This window comes from Corythoichthys intestinalis, chromosome 10, assembly GCF_030265065.1.
Source record: "Corythoichthys intestinalis isolate RoL2023-P3 chromosome 10, ASM3026506v1, whole genome shotgun sequence".
NCBI classification, from domain to species: domain Eukaryota; kingdom Metazoa; phylum Chordata; class Actinopteri; order Syngnathiformes; family Syngnathidae; genus Corythoichthys; species Corythoichthys intestinalis.
The window spans coordinates 10,451,765-10,470,133 of record NC_080404.1 but is presented as its reverse complement, the minus strand read 5'-3'; the positions used below and the strand labels follow the sequence as shown (position 1 = coordinate 10,470,133).

Genomic DNA, 18,369 nt, shown 5'->3' with positions numbered 1-18,369 from the left:
TTTGAAAAAAATATTAAGGTAGATAGTTGTTAGTTTTTATTTTGTTATAAGTTAAAAAAATATGAATATATGAACTAGGCCTGAACAATATTCGAAACAACTACTATTGCGATTTTTGGGGGATTTGCAATATATTGCGATATTGTATTGTGATAGTAAAAGTACAAGAATTTTTACCGGACAACTTGAATAACTCTGTTTGGGATAGGCCTGAACGATATTGGAAAAAAAAAAAAATTGTGCTATATATTGCTAAGGCTCCACACTTACTCTTTGCATTGGTTGCACTGGTTGCAACTAGAGTTGTCCCGACTAGTAGTCGACGTAGTCGACGTCATCGATGACGTAAATGCGTCAACGAGCAAAACATCCCGTCGATGGTAAATGAAAGGTTAAAAATACAGTATATATGCGTGGAAAGTTGAGAATGTCGGGCGATGCAAGTGGGGAAAACGGCACCAAGCCAAAGAAGCGCACCAGAGTGACTTATTTGACTTATTTCAACGAAACAAAGGAGGTACACTGTTGTTTCCTGTCACCTCAATGCCAAGCTTGGCTGCACGTCGGCCGTGAATGAACCCCAAAAGCGCCGTCACCCAGATGAACAAACTAATGACATTTTTTATTGAAGTCACTAAGTCTGTTGCGATATGCAAGAAGTCCATTTATCGCACGGTAAATAAAAATTTCATCGCCGCGTGTGTGCGTCCATACATTTGTGCGTGTTTGTTGATGGCATATGAGACTCCAGTTCCTTTCACAGATTTTTATTGGTCAGCAACACACCGTACAATTAAGGTTGAGACATACAAAATAAGGAAACACATCTATATTAAACACTGTAAACGTTAGCATTGCTACATTGAGGCTAATGTGGAAAAAAGACAACCTACTTTAGCCTGCTATAAAACATTGGCAGTCTTCTCCAAAACGCAAACTTGCTGTTAAAAGGTGACACTTCGAACATGAAAAATCGCTGGTTAACAGCATTTGCAAACGAAAAAAAAAGAAAAAAAATTGATTACCGACACCACATGCAATGACACAAAAAGCTTTTTTTGCGGAGTGTAAAGCTTTAGCGGTTTAGCGAGCATACGTCCGGTGAACATTTCAAAATGTTCGTCATATAAAAAACGATTTCTGCAGTTAATCAAACATACTTCAGAATTCAGATTCTACACTAAGAATAGCTTTAAAATGACACCCTTTATGAAAAATCTGATTGGTGGCAATGATTATAATACTATTGTATAATGTAGTATACTATAATATAGTATTAATGCTAGATAGCCAACTGTATTTTTTCAAGAATTGTTTTGAATCATGTTGGAAAGGCGAAGTCAGTGTTCTAAATCTGTTTAAATTCCATTCTTTTGCACTAGTTAATGCTATCATCATTTGACCTCATTGTTTATTTGTGATTTATTGTTGTTATTTACGTGTTTATTTGTACTTTAATAACGACTTTAAGTGTTCCGAAATACTTTTGTGAATTAATAAGTGTCATAATTTTTTTTTTTTAAATCATTGCTAAATTAGTTAAAAAAAAAAAGGGGGGGGGGGGGATTATTAGATTAGTTGACTAATCATAAAAATAGTAGGCTGATTAATAGAAAGAAACTCAGTCGTTTGGGACAGCCCTTGTTGCAACTACTTTTTTTTGCTAGGTGCACAAGCACAAAATGAAGGCACACCCACATTTTTGCATCACTTTTAGCGCCATACTTTTAATCACTCTCCATAACATTCATATAATTCCTTCATCTTCTGAACCGCTTATCCTCACGAGGTTTGCGGGGGTTCTGGAGTTTAACACAGCTAACTCCAGGCAGAAGGCGGGGTACACCCTGAACAGGTTGCCAGCCAGTCGCAGGGCTCATATTGACAAACAATCATTCACGCACGCATTCACACCTACGGACAATTTGGAGAGTTCAATCAGCGTACCATGCAGTTTTTTGGGATGTGGCAGAAACCCAGCGAAAACCCATGCAGGCATGGGAAGAACATGCAAAACAGGCATTTCTCTTGGGCATATATGAGTTTCCATGAGCTGCAGCATAAAAAAAATTCAAAGTCATTCCCTAATAAAATCCCGATTAATTATTTTTATATAAGTATCACAAAACTTAAAATGGCATAACATTCTCAGATTTTACAGTGGATGCACAAAAATCACCAAATGCTTAGATAATCACTCATGTTTTCAGGATCAATAACAATATTTAACATATCATATAAGGTTTTGGTCTGAAATAGCGACTTAATTATTTTTTATTTAGTGTAATTTTGACATAAGTTTTCAACAGCTAATAAATCACTCAATTTTCACATCAGAAACTCAATACTTGAGGAAAGCATGCCGAATACTCTTAATTTTATTCAACAAAAGCAAAATATGCATTTTTCTGTATACAGTCACAATTTAGGTTGAATTCAGATGTCACTATTGCCTAAGCACGTCTTGCGGGCTATCTGGCCCTCTTCATTTTTAAAGATTGAAATGTTTTATAAAATAAAACACATAAAAGCCGATTTTTTTTGTGTGTGAACGCAGAAATGTCTTTCTGTCTTTTTTGCCAAAAAACGGGCAGTTGGCTGAAAATTACCGGATTATTTGACTTTAATATTACGCTATTGTGTGTGGATACACAATTCAGCGTAGCTTCCGTCACAAAACAAAGACCTTTTTAAGTTTAAAATTCTTGTAAATAAATGGGTAAAGCCCGGAATTTTTATAGCTATGAATGTTAAAAAGTCTAGATTATTGGTTAAAAGCGAAAAACTGGGCAGTTATCATTCATTTTATGTAAATATTTCAAGCTAAAGTTATGCTATTTTTTCCCCATTCATTTAATTTTTTTCTTCATAACATTTCAAAGTGCATGCATAGTGCAATTTCATATAATAATTACCTTGACTCCTCAACTAAATCACTCTCGAGCCACTTCTGCCTGCTTGTATGCTATAAACGTTCGTCCTGTTTCCACCTAAATTCGGCGTTAGTACGGCACGTGTGTTTGAGTTTATCGCAGTGAAAGCCCCCATTATGCTCCACCTGGCCCGGTCCCCTACGGAAAGCTGTAGCCCAATTTCTGTAGGACAAATGATACTAAATTCTATGAAATCCACATAAGCATATGCACACTTTACAGCTAATAAAGTATAGCAATTGTATATCAATAGAGCCACATTACATACTAAGCCGAATTAGGTCAAAGCAAATTGTTCTATATAATTAATTTGCATAATAGTATGCATTAGTTTGTGAAGTTGGTTTTACTTTGCAAAGGGACCTAATCAACAATTTAGCAAACCAACAACCCAGGACCACTGCAGTTTTGTTCACGTTAGATAAACAACAGTCACAATGTGCTTCAAAGATCATCTTTCACTGAGAGTTATAAATGACAGCACGTATTGTGGGGATTTTAGCAAAGTCCCTTTGCTGATAAGCGCCATGAACAATGCCTGCTGTGCTCTGTGAAGATTTATGTTCACCAAGCAGTATGTTTAAGAGTCTTAAACAGTATTGATATGATAATAAGATCAAGAAGAGTAATTGCAGTGAATAAAGCAGCGATGGCTTGTCGATGGAGCTGACAAGAGTCACTCTTCTACATGTGCGGAGAGGACAACAAAGGCCACTTTGGAATGTTTTTTCAGTTGGAGCACTTTCTTTGTGTGTTCTACTCATAAAATTCACAATATTGTGGTAATGATGTGCAATATGGACAAAATTCCTTACTTTGTTGGCAATAACGGAGGCAAAACGTTTTCTGTAACTCTTCACAAGCTTTCCATACACTTTTGCTCATATTTTGGCCCATTCCTCCATGCAGCTCTCCTCTAGAGCAGTGATGTTTTGGGGCTGTCGTTTGGCAACACGGACTTTCAACTCCCTCCACAGATTTTCTATGGGGTTGAGATCTGGAGACTAGCCCATTCCAGGACCTTGAAATGCTTCTTACGAAGCCACTCCTTTGTTGCCCTGGCTGTGTGTTTGGGATCATTGTCATGCTGAATAGGGATGTCCCGATCCAGGTTTTTGCACTTCCGATCCGATACCGATACTGGCTGATACCGATACGGGCCTATCTGAGCATGTATTAAAATTTAATGTTATTTAGCCTCCTTACTTAGTTGTCACACTCATTTTGAAAAGAGTTTTAGTACTCTTGATAACAACTAGCCAGCTGAATTAGGTGAGTTCAGTGACAAACACAAAACATTATAAATAACGAACAGAAATGGCATAGTCAGTCAGTAAAATGTGCAAATAATATTGTAAACTGTCTTAAAAAAGCAAAACACACAAACATCCTCAGTGGAAAATCTCCCAAACCCCCCAAGCTATTAGATGCTTTTAATGTTTCGTGCATTAGTTACAATAATTGTATAAAAAGCCTCTCAGGTTTAAATAAACGACTATTTCAGTATCAAGTTTACATTTTAAAAATGTAAATAAAATACTCAAGTCCCCATTCTGTATCCGCAGCTTTTCCAGTTAAATGTGGAGAAGACAGAAGTGATCATTTTTGGGCCAAAAAAGGAAAGGTCAAAGATAAGCAGGCAACTTAGCTCAATGTCACTTACAGCTACAAATCAAGTCAGAAACCTTGGCGTAATTATTGACTCAGACCTAAAATTTGATAGCCATCTAAAGTCCGTCACTAAATCCGCTTATTACCACATAAAAAATATAACCAGAATTAAGGGGCTTCTGACTCAACAAGACATGGAAAAACTTATGCATGCATTCATTTTCAGCAGATTGGACTATTGCAAAGGTATATTTATGGGTCTTGATAAAAAAAACAGTCAGGAAGCTGCAGCTAGTACAGAATGCTGCAGCCAGAGTCCTCACAAATACAAGGAAGCCGGACCACATTACACCGGTTTTGAAATCGCTACACTGGCTTCCAGTGAGTCAAAGGATAGACTATAAAATACTACTGCTCGTCTACAAAACACTTAATGGCCTTGGACCAAAATACATGCTTGATTTGTTAGATTCCTATGAGACATCTAGACCCCTAAGATCGTCTGGAACCGGTCTTCCGCATGTTCCAAGAACAAGAACCAAGCGGGGTAAGGCAGCATTTAGTTATTATGCTCCTCACCTCTGGAACAAGTTACCTGAACGTCTGAAGTATGCTCAAACTGTTAGCTCTTTTAAATCAGGGCTAAAAACGCTTTTGTTTAACACTGCATATCCATAACTATCTATATATTTCAATCTACTTGCTTTCTATTCCTCTTGTGCTTATCTCCATTGCTGATTTCAATTATTAGTAGTAGTAGGAGTTTTTGTTTTCATTTTATTTATTTATTTTTATTCTATTTGTTATTAAATGCGATTTTTATGGATAATTTTATTTCTGATTTTGCTTGTCTTGGTTTTTACGTTGTATTGATTTAAATGTGATTTTTATGATCTTCATGTGACAGTGACGTGCGGTGAGTTTCATGGTTGGTGAGGCACTGACTCCTTTAGTGTCAGATTTCCAAATATATCAACCAAAAAGGGTAGCTTATTCAATTGGCTACTGGTTATTTCATATATCATCAGCATTCTTCACAAAACAGGCACACACGGTACATATTATCGATACGTAAAAGTAAGAAAATAACATGCATTTGCTCTACACCCTCAATGTGTTGGCCGTCACCATTCTATAATTAATGCAACATAAATGAGAGTAAAGAGTGGTGTACAAAACCACAGAATTCAATTCTGACCTTTAGTGAAATATTCAGTTGTTTTTAAAACTTTTAATTCTGAAACTTTAATCAATTTATTACAGATTGCTAAACAAAAAGTGTGAAAAGAAAAACAAATAATATTTTATTTAAGGCCAAAATTTAGTTTTTAAATATTCTATTGTATTTTTCTTGGTCCAAGCTCTTTTTTTTTTTTTTTTTAATAAGATTGAAATGAAAACTGTTTGTGGTCTTGCGCCTGTCCTTCACCACAAAAACCGGCGTTACTTTGGAAGGGCATAGGTTTTGTCTCAACATTCGTAGGGACGATATAACAGCATAACCTGCATGTAGGTACACTTTTTGCTGGGGACGGGACATTAATTAGACCAAACAGATTGGATGAAGGGGGCAAAGGGCCACATTTCTAATGTATATGAACCTAATTAATTAATAGGCAAAATGATCAATGCAAAATAAATCCTTATCTACTGATAATAACTTTTACGTGCATTGGTTTAGATGATACACTGTTCAATTCAAACCTTTGTTTTCAAAAAATACTAAAGAAACATTTTGAAAACTTCCTGAATAAATGTCTGGTTTTTATTAGCAAACATAAACATAGTGAAAATAATTCACTTAATAATGGTAGGGTCAATTCTATCCTTACAACATATGGAACTATTGAAAGATCTAAATTCTCTATATAACTGAACATTATATCATGCAAAAAGGTAAGGTTGCTTAAAAGTTGGTGGGGACAATTTTAGCATGCTGAAAAGTTGGTAGTGTTATATGTCCCTACCGTCCCTATGCAAACCTACGCCCTTTTAGTAAAAGTCCTCATTTTCCTTTACTTTAAAAAAAAAAAAAAAAAAAAAATCTCTCCGCCTCAATGGAGAGGATTGCTTCAATTAGATCGTTCTGTGTTCTATTTGACATGCCAGAAAACACAGTGGATGTGTCCAAATGTCTAGCTAACCTTTCATCTTTCTCAGCAAAACCATGTAATCGTTCTACATATATGCCACTTTTAGAAGAGCTACACGCTCATCGTTACCACGAAATGTTAACTCCTGTTTAGCTAGGATGCAGGTTGCATTAATGAGGTCTTTCAAACTCTTTTCTTTACCTTAGCTTTTGAGGATGCTACCGTTGAGCTTCGGCTGTTCGTCAAAGCCAAATCGATGCTTGAGCTTCCAAAAGTTTTTAAAGCAAACAGGCTTTGAATGTGAGTGGTCGAGCTCTCATGTTTGCTGAGGCTTCGTGGTAGTTTTTTAATGTCACAATATCTCGTGTTAGTCCAGACATTGGCACAAGTTGAGAAGAAAAGGCAGGGAAAGCAGCAAAGGCGATTTTTCGAAGGACAGCCACATAGACAGTCTTTTCGGGTGTACCAGTCCGTTTGAAAAGCGCGAGTTATCCTCTGTCCCGTAGTTTGAAGCAAACCTTTTAGCTCCGGCGTTGTGTTAACCGCGTCCACTTTTAACGGAAAGTCCAGTTTCACGTACGCCCCCTTGCAGTGCGGCAGAGTACTATCTGCCGCAGCCTGTGTCTTTTCACTGCGGTTTTATTTCCCATCAGCAAAACTAATTATGTCGCCAACAAACATTAAACTTTAAGGGTTAAAGACATTAGCCAGACTGAGGAAAATCAGGTCAAATAAACGTATCTGGAAACATTATAATGGCGACATGCAGATGTACGGCAACCAGCACGCTCCAATTCCATGTATCAACCCAGTTTGTTAAGGATTGCGCAATCAGAGGTGAGGCTTTACCCGTTGCTGCCGCACCTCTCGTTTCATTTCTTTATTTGAACAGGAAATAGGCAAATTCAGCGATTTTGACGATAAAAAATGTTTGAAATGAGTCATAAATAAAGAGCAATGGACAAATATTAATATAAATTTGATGCTATAATTATTTTTTTGTCATGATGACAGGTGAGGCTCTGCCTCACCTGCCTCCCCTGACCGCACGTCACTGTGACATGTGATGTAAAGCACTTTGAATTTCCTTGTGTTGAATTGTGTTATATAAATAATTTTGCCTTGCCTTGCCTTCAAACTACATTCATTTAAGTTTGCAAATCAACTGTTAAAGTTGTTAAAATTGCTCCCGTTATTCCATAATTTCCCTTCTGTCTACTTTCGACATGTAAAAGTTTTTAAACTGTTTTGAAGATAGATTCAAGTCAAGGTTTTGCCGATTTAGGAGTATTTTAGATAAAAAGTTAATTAGGTTCACTTGGAAGGTTCACAACAGCCTACTACGGAAGTCTTCTGCTTTAAGATAGCGGCTGTTTACTAACGCATCTAGTTTTCAATACTTCAATGTTGCTAACGCAGTCGAGTCTGTCGTTTTGCATCTAGTTCTATATACAAATAATATCTATTATCTCCAGTAAAACGACGTTGACGTAGTTTGTAGCGGCTGTCAGCAGCAGTCAGGTATTCTTGTGTTTTTTATCCAGCGGCATGAGTTGAGCTAAAGCCGGGAGTTGAGCATTGGCATTACCCGGGTCTATGACAAGCATGATGTTTACTCTCGGGACGCAATGCGGTCCGTTTCTCATTCCGTCCCGAAGACCGCGCTGTGTATTAATTCCGCTTTACTTGACATATTTCAATAATCGGAGTTTGGATGTTTGTGAATCGTTCTCGAATCTTCCACGGCCGAATCGCTCAAGGATGTAATGACGGCTGGGCATGTTGTACCGTGGCTCTAAGTGTTGGATGGTGCGTCTTTACTCACGAGAGATAATGGCTCGTCATCCAGAATGAATTCTTCGGCAATGAATCTTGTTATTCCCTGGGCTTTGGGACTATCGAGTGCCAGTTTGTCACGCATAGCAAAAGTTTCTGCCAGTGGTTAGTTGCGTAGGACCTTTCTTTTTGTCTTCAGTTTTCTTAACATACTCCTTATATTGTTTGTGGTGGTATTTCGCTAAATGCTTGATTAGGTTGGTTGTATTAAAACTTCTTACAGCTTTACCACCAGGCTTGACTCTATTGTGGCATATGTTGCACTCTGCCTCTTCGTCTCTGTTGTCCTTTAAGGTGAAATGATCCCACACAGCTGACATTTTTACCGATAAAGTCTCTCGGTAAATTGGGAGAATGTAATGTAGTTTGTTGAAGGTGTGCCGTAAAATGCGGACCGGATTTTAGGGAAACCGAAGCAAAAACTGGAATGGATTATGTAAATTGGTGCGCTGAAAAACTTTCCAAAAAACTGGATCGAAAGTCTGGATCAGAATTTTTCTGTGTCAGCCGATCCGATACCGATGCGCATTTTTTTGCCCGTACCGGCGTTCGATCCGATCCAAATATCGGATCGGGACATCTCTAATGCTGAAAGACCCAGCCACGTCTCATCTTCAATGCCCTTGCTGATGGAAGGAGATTTTCACTCAAAATCTTTCGATACATGGCCCCATTCATTCTTTCCTTTACACAGATCAGTCGTCCTGGTCCCTTTGCAGAAAAACCTGCCCAAAGCATGACGTTTCCACCCCCATGCTTCACAGTGGGTATGGTGTTCTTCGGATGCAATTCAGTATTCTTTCTCCTCCAAACACCCAGAACCTGTGTTTCTACCAAAAAGTTCTATTTTGGTTTCATCTGACCATAACACATTCTCCCAGTCCTCTTCTGGATCATCCAAATGCTCTCTAACAAACCGCAGACAGGCCTGGACGTGTACTTTCTTCAGCAGGGGGACACGTCTGGCAGTGCAGGATTTGAGTCCCTGGCAACGCATTGTGTTACTGATAGTAGCCTTTGTTACTGTGGTCCCAGCTCTCTGTAGGTCATTCACTAGTTCCCCCCGTGTGGTTCTTTGATTTTTCCTCACCGTTCTTGTTATCATTTTGACGCCACGGAGTGAGCTCTTGCATGGAGCCCCAGATCGAGGGAGATTATGAGTGGTGTTGTATGTCTTCCATTTTCTAATAATTGCTCCCACAGTTCATTTCTTTACACCAAGCGTTTTACCTATTGCAGATTCAGTCTTCCCAGCCTGGTGCAGGTCTACAATTTTGTCTCTGGTGTCCTTCGACAGCTCTTTGGTCTTGGCCATAGTGAAGTTTGGAGTGTCACTGACTGAGGTTGTGGACAGGTGTCTTTTATACCGATAATGATAGCAGGTGTCATTAATACAAGTAACGAGTGGAGCCTCGTTAGACCTTGTTAGAAGAAGTTAGACCTCTTTGACAGCCAGAAATCTTGCTTATTTGTATGTGACCAAATACTTATTTTCCACTCTAATTTTGAAATAAATTCTTTAAAAATCAAACAATGTGATTTTCTGTTTTTTTTTTTCACATTCTGTCTCTCATGGTTGAGGTTTACCCATGTTGACAATTACAGGCCTCCCTAAACTTTTTAAGTAGGAGAACTTGCACAATTGGTGGTTGACTAAATACTTATTTGCCCCACTGTAGATACTTTATTTGATAAAATCATTACCTATCTGCCCAAGATCAATAGAGAAACATTCTCTTAATTTCTTTTCAACCAGCTAAGAACCAGTTCATTTTTAGATAGGTTAGTCTATTACCTTGAAATTCTCACCCAGACACACTTTAGTCAAAATGCAAGGAGTGAACGTCCCTCATTTGTATGGGGTGCAGACTGCTGTGTTTAAACTGGAAATGAAAGAACACTCAGAGGAACAAGTAGGTTAAACAGTTTACAAAAAAGCCCTGTATTGTCTTGACTGAACGTGACTGACATCGCGTGGTGTGTTAACCCCTCCAACATCCGACTTTAGCTCCATCCTGGGCGAGTAGCATCACGCATGGTCAAAATTAATCTCAGCGAGCAAACAGTCTGACCCAAAGAGCCTCAGCATGGTTTATCTCTGTGTACTCACGCTAACGCCTCCGTCAACAGTCAACATTTACAAGGTCTGGCACATTTATAGCGCTTTGAATAAACTGCCAGCTTTCCAATTAAAAGACCTGCCAGTCTGAGTTCAAACCAACAGAACGCTGTTGGCCATATTAATTCACGAACAAGCGTGCAGTGTGTCAAATATTTTGGATGCCTGGCTTGAGGACTTTTTTTTTTTTAAATGGGTAATATTCATGTCTCGAATTTGAGTGTGAAAACACAGAAACATGTTTTAATTTTGGACTGAAACGCTGTCTTGCCGCATAGTTTGTACTGTTGTAGGTAATTTGTTCTCATTGAAGTGTTGTACTGCAGCACATGCAGTGGTTTATCTTGCTCACCCCCGACAAAAGGGTTTTGGATGAGATACTATATTCTCGCGCTGTCTGTATAGCCTTTCCCTGTTGCTTGTATAACTTAATAGGCCAGTCAAATCCAATGTTTGAATGATATCTTAAAAAATATGTTTTGTGTAATAGGGTTGCATCTCTCGATTATTTAAGTTAACGATTAATCTATCAACTAGTTAGTTCGAATAATCGAGTAATCGGATTAGGAAGATTTAATGCGTTGCAGAATAAATTTTAGGAGATGTAAAACAAAGGTTCGCTAAGATTTCACTTTCAAAATAGCATTAAATTCCCAAGTGTTTCTTCAAACTATGCAGGATTGCACTTTCATTTCACAAGAGCAATATATTCATTTAAAAATAAATTTAAATACCTGAGCTTAGCCTTAAACGGTATTAGAAAATAAATAGGTAAATGAGGATGTAAGTACAACAAAAGAACAATTGGCTAACTTACATAGCAAAAGTCCGCAAGCTTAAATACTATGAAATGCTCACTTTTTTTTCAGTGTTGTGTTTGGCAGCCATTTTAATTTTCGTTTTAGTCTTAGTGTTTTGGACGATAATACTTATTAGATTCAGTCATATTTTAGTCATTTCAAAATGTGTTTGTCTTCATCCAGTTATCCTGACCAAAACTCAAGACTAATTTCTTCTAGTTTTAGTTGACGTTAATGGAAAATGTTTTCGTCTGTAAAATTTAAAAAATGTACTCCTTACAAAAATAAAGGTCTCCAACTATTTCGAATGAACATTGGCATACGAGCACATATTTTAGCGTCTACAAGGACAATGCCATTTTGGTGATAATACACACTCAGCAGGCAAAAAATTACACTATATTATTTTCAATTAATTATACACACCTGGGCCCCACGAACTGTATGTAAAAATAAAGTTGTCCGAGAGACGAGCTTGCCATTAGCATTAGCCTAATGCTAACGTGAGTATAGCATAGCATTGAACGCGAATGCAATGCTAACGCTACGAATTATATTTAGTATGTAATGATCACTCAACATAGACCTTTAAAGGCTCAAGCAAAATTGCATATTCTCGCTTGCAAAAAAATAATAATAATAAATTACCGTGTATGCAAACCTAGAGACTGGAGATCAGCAGCACATCACATGAGTGACACAACCAGACACTGCTATGATGCACACTAACTACACGTAAAATGTCACAGGTTGTGAACATGTGACGGACCCTATGGCACATTTTCGTCCTGTCGTCGTCTCGTCACACAAAAACTAGCATTAGTCTCCCACACCACGTTTTTAGTTCGTTATTGTTTCGTCATCGTCATGAAAAAATTGTTTGCTGACGAAATATTTTCATTATAGTCATCGTTGACGAAAACAAGTTTTTTTAAAACGCCCTTAACAAATCATTTAAACACATATTCCCTCAAAACACTGCTAAATATACCTATAATCTAAATTATGAATACATTAAAAAAATAAAAATTAAAAAAATAAAATAAAAAAGAATCCCAAAACCTAAAAAATAAGGTCCTAATGGTACTTTTTTCAAATTTGTAGAAAAAGAAAAATCAAAATGAATATGTGTAAAAAGCGCTCTAATAACCCTAGCTAAATCCAGATTTTTTTCATTGTTTTTTTCTTTTTTAATTTCAAAATTCTAAATTAGTCTCAAAATAACGAAATTCTGTGTGTATCAAATGTGATACAGTAGGCTAGAAGGGGTTAAATGAGTTATGTCATATTCCTTGCTGCCACTAGAGGGAAGTGTATCCACCCAAATCGATAAAACTAAATGCAAACGCTTTAAAAGAATCCATTACAACATTACTCTAAATAAACGAATACTCCAGGCAGCGAAATTTGATTCAACGCTTTTTTCTAATCCAATCATTTGAGTGAATCAATTAATCGTTGCAGCTCTAGTGTGTAATATTTCAATTTCGGACAACTATGTTTTTACTAAGATAGCAAAATTGCTAATTGCCCTTAGATGCATAGGTGGGTCAAAAATGACCCGGTCAGGTTGTTTTCTTGATGTATCTTTGTAAGGAAAAAATACTATCAATTCCTATTCCTGGTATTCCTCAAAATATTTTTTTATGTAACGCCTTTTAATTTTTGAACAAACCTTTTATACAATTGAAGAAATTGTCATTTTTGTATTACTACCCCAAGCTTCTATAGGTGGGTCAAAAATGATCCACATGCATTTTCTATCGAATACAATGAGAACCTTTGATTCTTATTAACTTTGGCTGTCAAGAATAAATTACTGTACATGAGACCACAGAGACTAGGTATACAAGAAGTGTCACCCATCAGGAAGATTATTTTACACAGCAAGAGCAGATGTGTACTGTAAGTATTATCGTCATATAATATTTTACACAAACACTACACTGTTTCAATTCAAATGACACAAATGGATGCATATGTAAGAATGATTATCTTATTTTATTGTTTTTTGTTATAAACAGTACATGGAGTTGTGTATCGCAACCCATTGGGCTTTTTTTTTGTGTGTGTGTGCACTTTTTTTTATAAAGTTATCCTACCTATCATTTTGCCGCAGTGTTCTGTTTCAACCTAAAAGTGAGCAGTGTACTCAAAAAGTAGTTTATTTATTTATTCATTTATTTATTCTATTGGCGTATACGTATTCTGCTACAGTAGCCGCCTTCCAAACAATTTATGAATAAATGAAAAATACATGTTCATACAAAATAATTTAATTCATGTCCTCTTTTTGTTGTTGACAATCTGTTCTTGGTTGAAACAAATTATGGTAGAGGAAAGATATAGTCTGCGCTATGCTAATGATATAATAAATGCATCTTTGGTGGGCTTGTAGATGTAATCATAAGAACTGCATAAAAGTTGGATTTGATGATAAAAGGCAGCACATTTTTCATGTGAGTTGCCATCTCATATTGATGAAACATTGTGCAGTATTTCAGTCTATAAATTCAAATAAATGTTTCACTGTCTGCCCTGAATAGCGCTACAGAATATAAAACACAGGTGGGTAGAGTTGCGAAACATTTTACTCAAGTAAGAGTAACGTTACTTCAAAATAATATCACTCGAGTAAAAGTAAAAGTAGTCTTTCAAAAAATGTACTCAAGTACAAGTAAAAAAAAAGTTTTTGGTGAAAAGAATACTCAAGTAAAGAGTAACATTGTGAGTAACTGCTTAAGATGTTAGATTTTTTTTTTTTAAACAATGGTATTTTTTTTCTCTGCACAAACTTATCTATATGAACCGTTATTGTTATACTGTGGTCTAACAAATTACATAACCACATTAAGCCAAAGAAATACAAATAAAAGAAAACAAAACATTGAATTCCGGCCAGAGAATTAAATCTACAGTAATTAAGCATTATTCGTCCAAAGAGCATGAGTTCCATCTAGTCGAGAAAACTTATACAAAACATACCATTTTTCTGTGATCAATCGGTGCCAAATAAAAACTGAAAGAGATTAAAATTTGCGATTTCGAGTCATGTTGACGGCTATGTCAAATGCTTAATTTTTTGCGGTGCTTTAAAGACGCCACATGATTGAACAGGATGGTGTGATCATAAAACGGCAAGCTTGATTATAAACCAAATTGGTATAATGTCGTCATGTGATTATTGTTGTGACGTCTTTTTGATGAAACTGTTTGAGCCACTGCTGGCGTCTCTGGCTTTCATGTTTCGGAATTCATGTTAATGTTTTGTGTTCGTTCATTTCCAGCTTTTATTTTGGTAGTGCCGTTCTGCCTTGTTTCAACTTTACTTCCTGCTCTTCCCAATCAGGCTGATCGTACCCACCTGTGATTCTTTGTATACATAGTCTGCATCTAACTTTGCCCTGTGTCGGTTCGTCTTTTATCCTACCACGTTCTATGTCACCACCTCGTGTAAGCCTTTTCTACACCAAGTAAGGTACCAATTTATGTTTGGAACAAATGCCTTTTTGTTACTTTGTTGACTTTGCTCAGTTTTTGGGTGTCCGGCTAGTGCTGTGGTTTTTCATTATCTATTTATTAACTCTTATGGACTGAATAATAAACTTTTTGTTTAAACAGAACAGCCGTGCATTTGGTTCCTTAGTGAATCCCTGTCATTGGCAAAAAAAAAAAGTAAACTAAAATGTAGAAGAAAGAGGAAAAATGTAACGACTAGTGTAGCCCAAAGTAGCGGAGTGGGAGTAGTGTCTCTTCTTCACAAATCTACTCAAATAAAAGTAAAAAGTATGGCTTCGTAAAACTACACTTAGAAGTTTGTAAATGTTTGTAAACATTTTGTAAATATAATGAGTTGCGACGTACCCGACTTAATTGATTTCGACGCTGGAGTCTCGTCTGCCATTTTGTCTCCAGTCGGTTTAAAAAAAATGTATAATGTTGACTTTTGTTTTGTAATGCATTCTTTTTATTTTGGCGCAAGAAGCACAGACCAGGTAATACTTCGGCATACGAGTAAGAGCACATGTACACACGAAGAAGAACGCACACGCACACATGGGGAAGAGCGCATTTACGCCCACAAAGAAGTGGGCAAGAGACGAGTGAGAGGAGAGCAGCAATTGTATATATGACCTTTCATACTGTTTATTGTGCATTTTCAATTGTGGTCGAATGCTTGGGTGAGTTTATGTGATTGTTTTTGATAATGTCCGGACTAACTGATACATGCTAATCCTTTGTGTGGGTTGTTATTGCTGTATCAGCAGCTAGTTAGGCCATGTCTACACGTAGCAGGGTACAGTGGTACCTCGACACACGATCTTTTCGACATCCGACGTAAAATTTGACTCGCCATTTGTTTCTACATCTGAGGACATGCTCTAAATAGATATAAGACAGCACCGCAGTTTCTTTGTCTTTCTGCAAGACGGACGAACAGCAGATATTCTTGTTTTTGATGATGTGCGGATGCTAACTGATACATGCTAATCGTTTGTGTGGATTGTTATTGCTGTATCAGCACTTAGTTATAAACACAAATTTGAATTGCTATTATTAAAGATGAAACTGATTTAATTTAATTTTTATTTTAGCTTAGCTCGCCATCTAGCTAGGACTTAGCTCTAAAGTTTTGGCGAGGACAGTACAATGACGTATAATACATGTTTTTGGATGGTTCTTTTGGGATTTAGGAGTACTTAAAGGGTTTATTAAGACTTACGTGGAAATTCGGGTTATGTCGCCAGCGTAGGAGCAGAACCTATTCGTAACCCGGGGACTACCTGTAGCCTAAAAGCAACAATTTAAATTGCGTGATTCTTTTATAACATTCATAGCACTTCTCATAGAGTGCATATCTTATTTTATTTGATCTGTTTCATTCATTAAGAGAACATAAATATAGTGATTTTCAATTGAATGTCATATGCCTACATCAGGGGTCAGCAACCTTTTTGGTGTGGCGTGCCACTTTCAAATTTTCTTGTCAATCAGTGTGCCACACCAAGATTAATGACGCACATCCGAATTTTTATATCCAACATAGCTGTAATTTTACTCCAAAGAAAACAACATGAACATACGTTGAAATCTTACAACTACCATTCTTCTTTATCAAATAACTAAAAAATTAAAGTATATTGTAGAAAAGAAAAAACTTGAGCATCATCTTATGTAAACATATAACACACACACAACCCATCAAGAAAAGGGGAAAGAGCATGATTCTCAGTGCAGGACTCTCACAGTACAGAGCGGGCTGTTTTAACCTTCAAAGTCAAGCGACTACTTTGTCTTTTTCACTAACAGTGAATTCTATGCACAATTTTATATTTTATATAACAAATACAAAAGATGCCTACCTTAATGTGATCCCTGGCCCTGTTTTCCATGAATTTCATGTTTTGTCTCGTAGTTGCGTTTGACACTTGTTGTGCGACACACACACAACGCTCCCGAGGCATAATGCACAGAGCAAGCGGAAGTAACCAGCCAACCAGTTGTTACCAGCACCCCCAAGGGGCCGCTGTCCCCTACAGTATGACCAGCTTACTAGTTAAGCGTAAGAAAAAGAGAGGCAGGGAGCAAGGTGTTGAGAGAGAGTTGTGCGAAGAGCGCCACGAAAAGTGTCTGTGTCCCATGCTGGTTTTAGTTTTGTTAATTAAAGTCTCCAGCAAAATACCATCCAACGTGTCACTGTGTTTTTATACACATCACCACCTCTCTGAAGTAAGTACCGGGCGAATCGACTACAACAAGCCACGTTAATCGCCTGACCACTACACCCTACGGTGCAGAGTTGCAATTACCAAAAAGTGCAATTGGTAACACAGTGTACTTCCGCCAGCTCTCTGTTTGGTCGGCTTCGTGACATGTTAGTAGCGTGGGCTGAATTAAACGCGCAGGGGAAAAAAAAATCCGACAAGCGCAGGAGTTGAGAAATTGGGGAAGAGCTGGAGGTGTGCTCAAAATCCATTATTGCTCGCATATAACGCCACAGACAGAGTGGGTGAGAGGGGCGGTCCCGTAAAACCCCTAAATAACAGGGCGCGCAACTGAAAATGCCTTAATTTCCGGTAAAAAGGCACATTGTAAATGGGCTCGCTTCCGCTATCCAAACAGCTAAACATGAAAAGGTTCACACTCCGGATGTTTTCAGTCATCGTTTATGTGTCGCTTTTCTTTTTTATGAAACTAAAACAATGAAAAAATACATGCAATCAGCAACAATGCTGCAAATAACAAAAAGGCCATCCATATATGCAAACACAATTAGCCTGTATTCAGTAGTTCTTAATTAGAAATATCAAACACATTTCCCCTCAAACATGCAACCTAAAGACAATATAAAGAGTGTAATTCTCAATTTGACAACAAAATACTCACAGACGTTGCTCTAAAGAACACAAATGCCACTCAAGTTGTGAGAGTGGAGCTGCCATGTAACACACTGAATCCCATTTGAAGAACTTCCTATTTGCATTTTTCTTCTACTGTTTTAGAACCAATAAATAAAACGGCCACAAGATGGGGCGCTTCAGCAAGTGATAAAGATACAACCGACAATAAACATAACACGCATTTTTTTTTTTTTTTTTTTTTTTGCCATGCCCTCGCGTGTCACTGGTTAACCCTTCGCGTGCCAGTGCTGACACGCGTGTCATAGGTTGCCGACCCCTGGCCTACATTTTTAAAGGAGGTTTTGTAATCAAAATAATGCCTGCCACAAATTCACAGAAACTGTGCTTCAACAAGTTTGGTATCTGATAGCTCTTGCCCATCTTATGCAACAAAAAAATGTTGGAACCTTCAATTTGGGCAGTGTTTTTCAGAGACAAATGGATAGTCTGTGAGTGAGACGGAAATGCAAAAGAGATCAGGCCCACTTTTACATTTTCATTCATTGCAGTGAAAACATCTGTCAAGATGGTTTAACATTGATGACAGCTACTTTTATTCAGATTGTCTTGACCGTC

General features: G+C 37.3%; 1 protein-coding gene across 3 annotated transcripts in view; it reads left to right on the top strand.

Moving 5' to 3' along the window:
- Positions 1–18,369, top strand: part of khdrbs2 (KH domain containing, RNA binding, signal transduction associated 2) — a 166,702-nt gene that overhangs the window by 81,952 nt on the left and 66,381 nt on the right. The window lies entirely within an intron of this gene.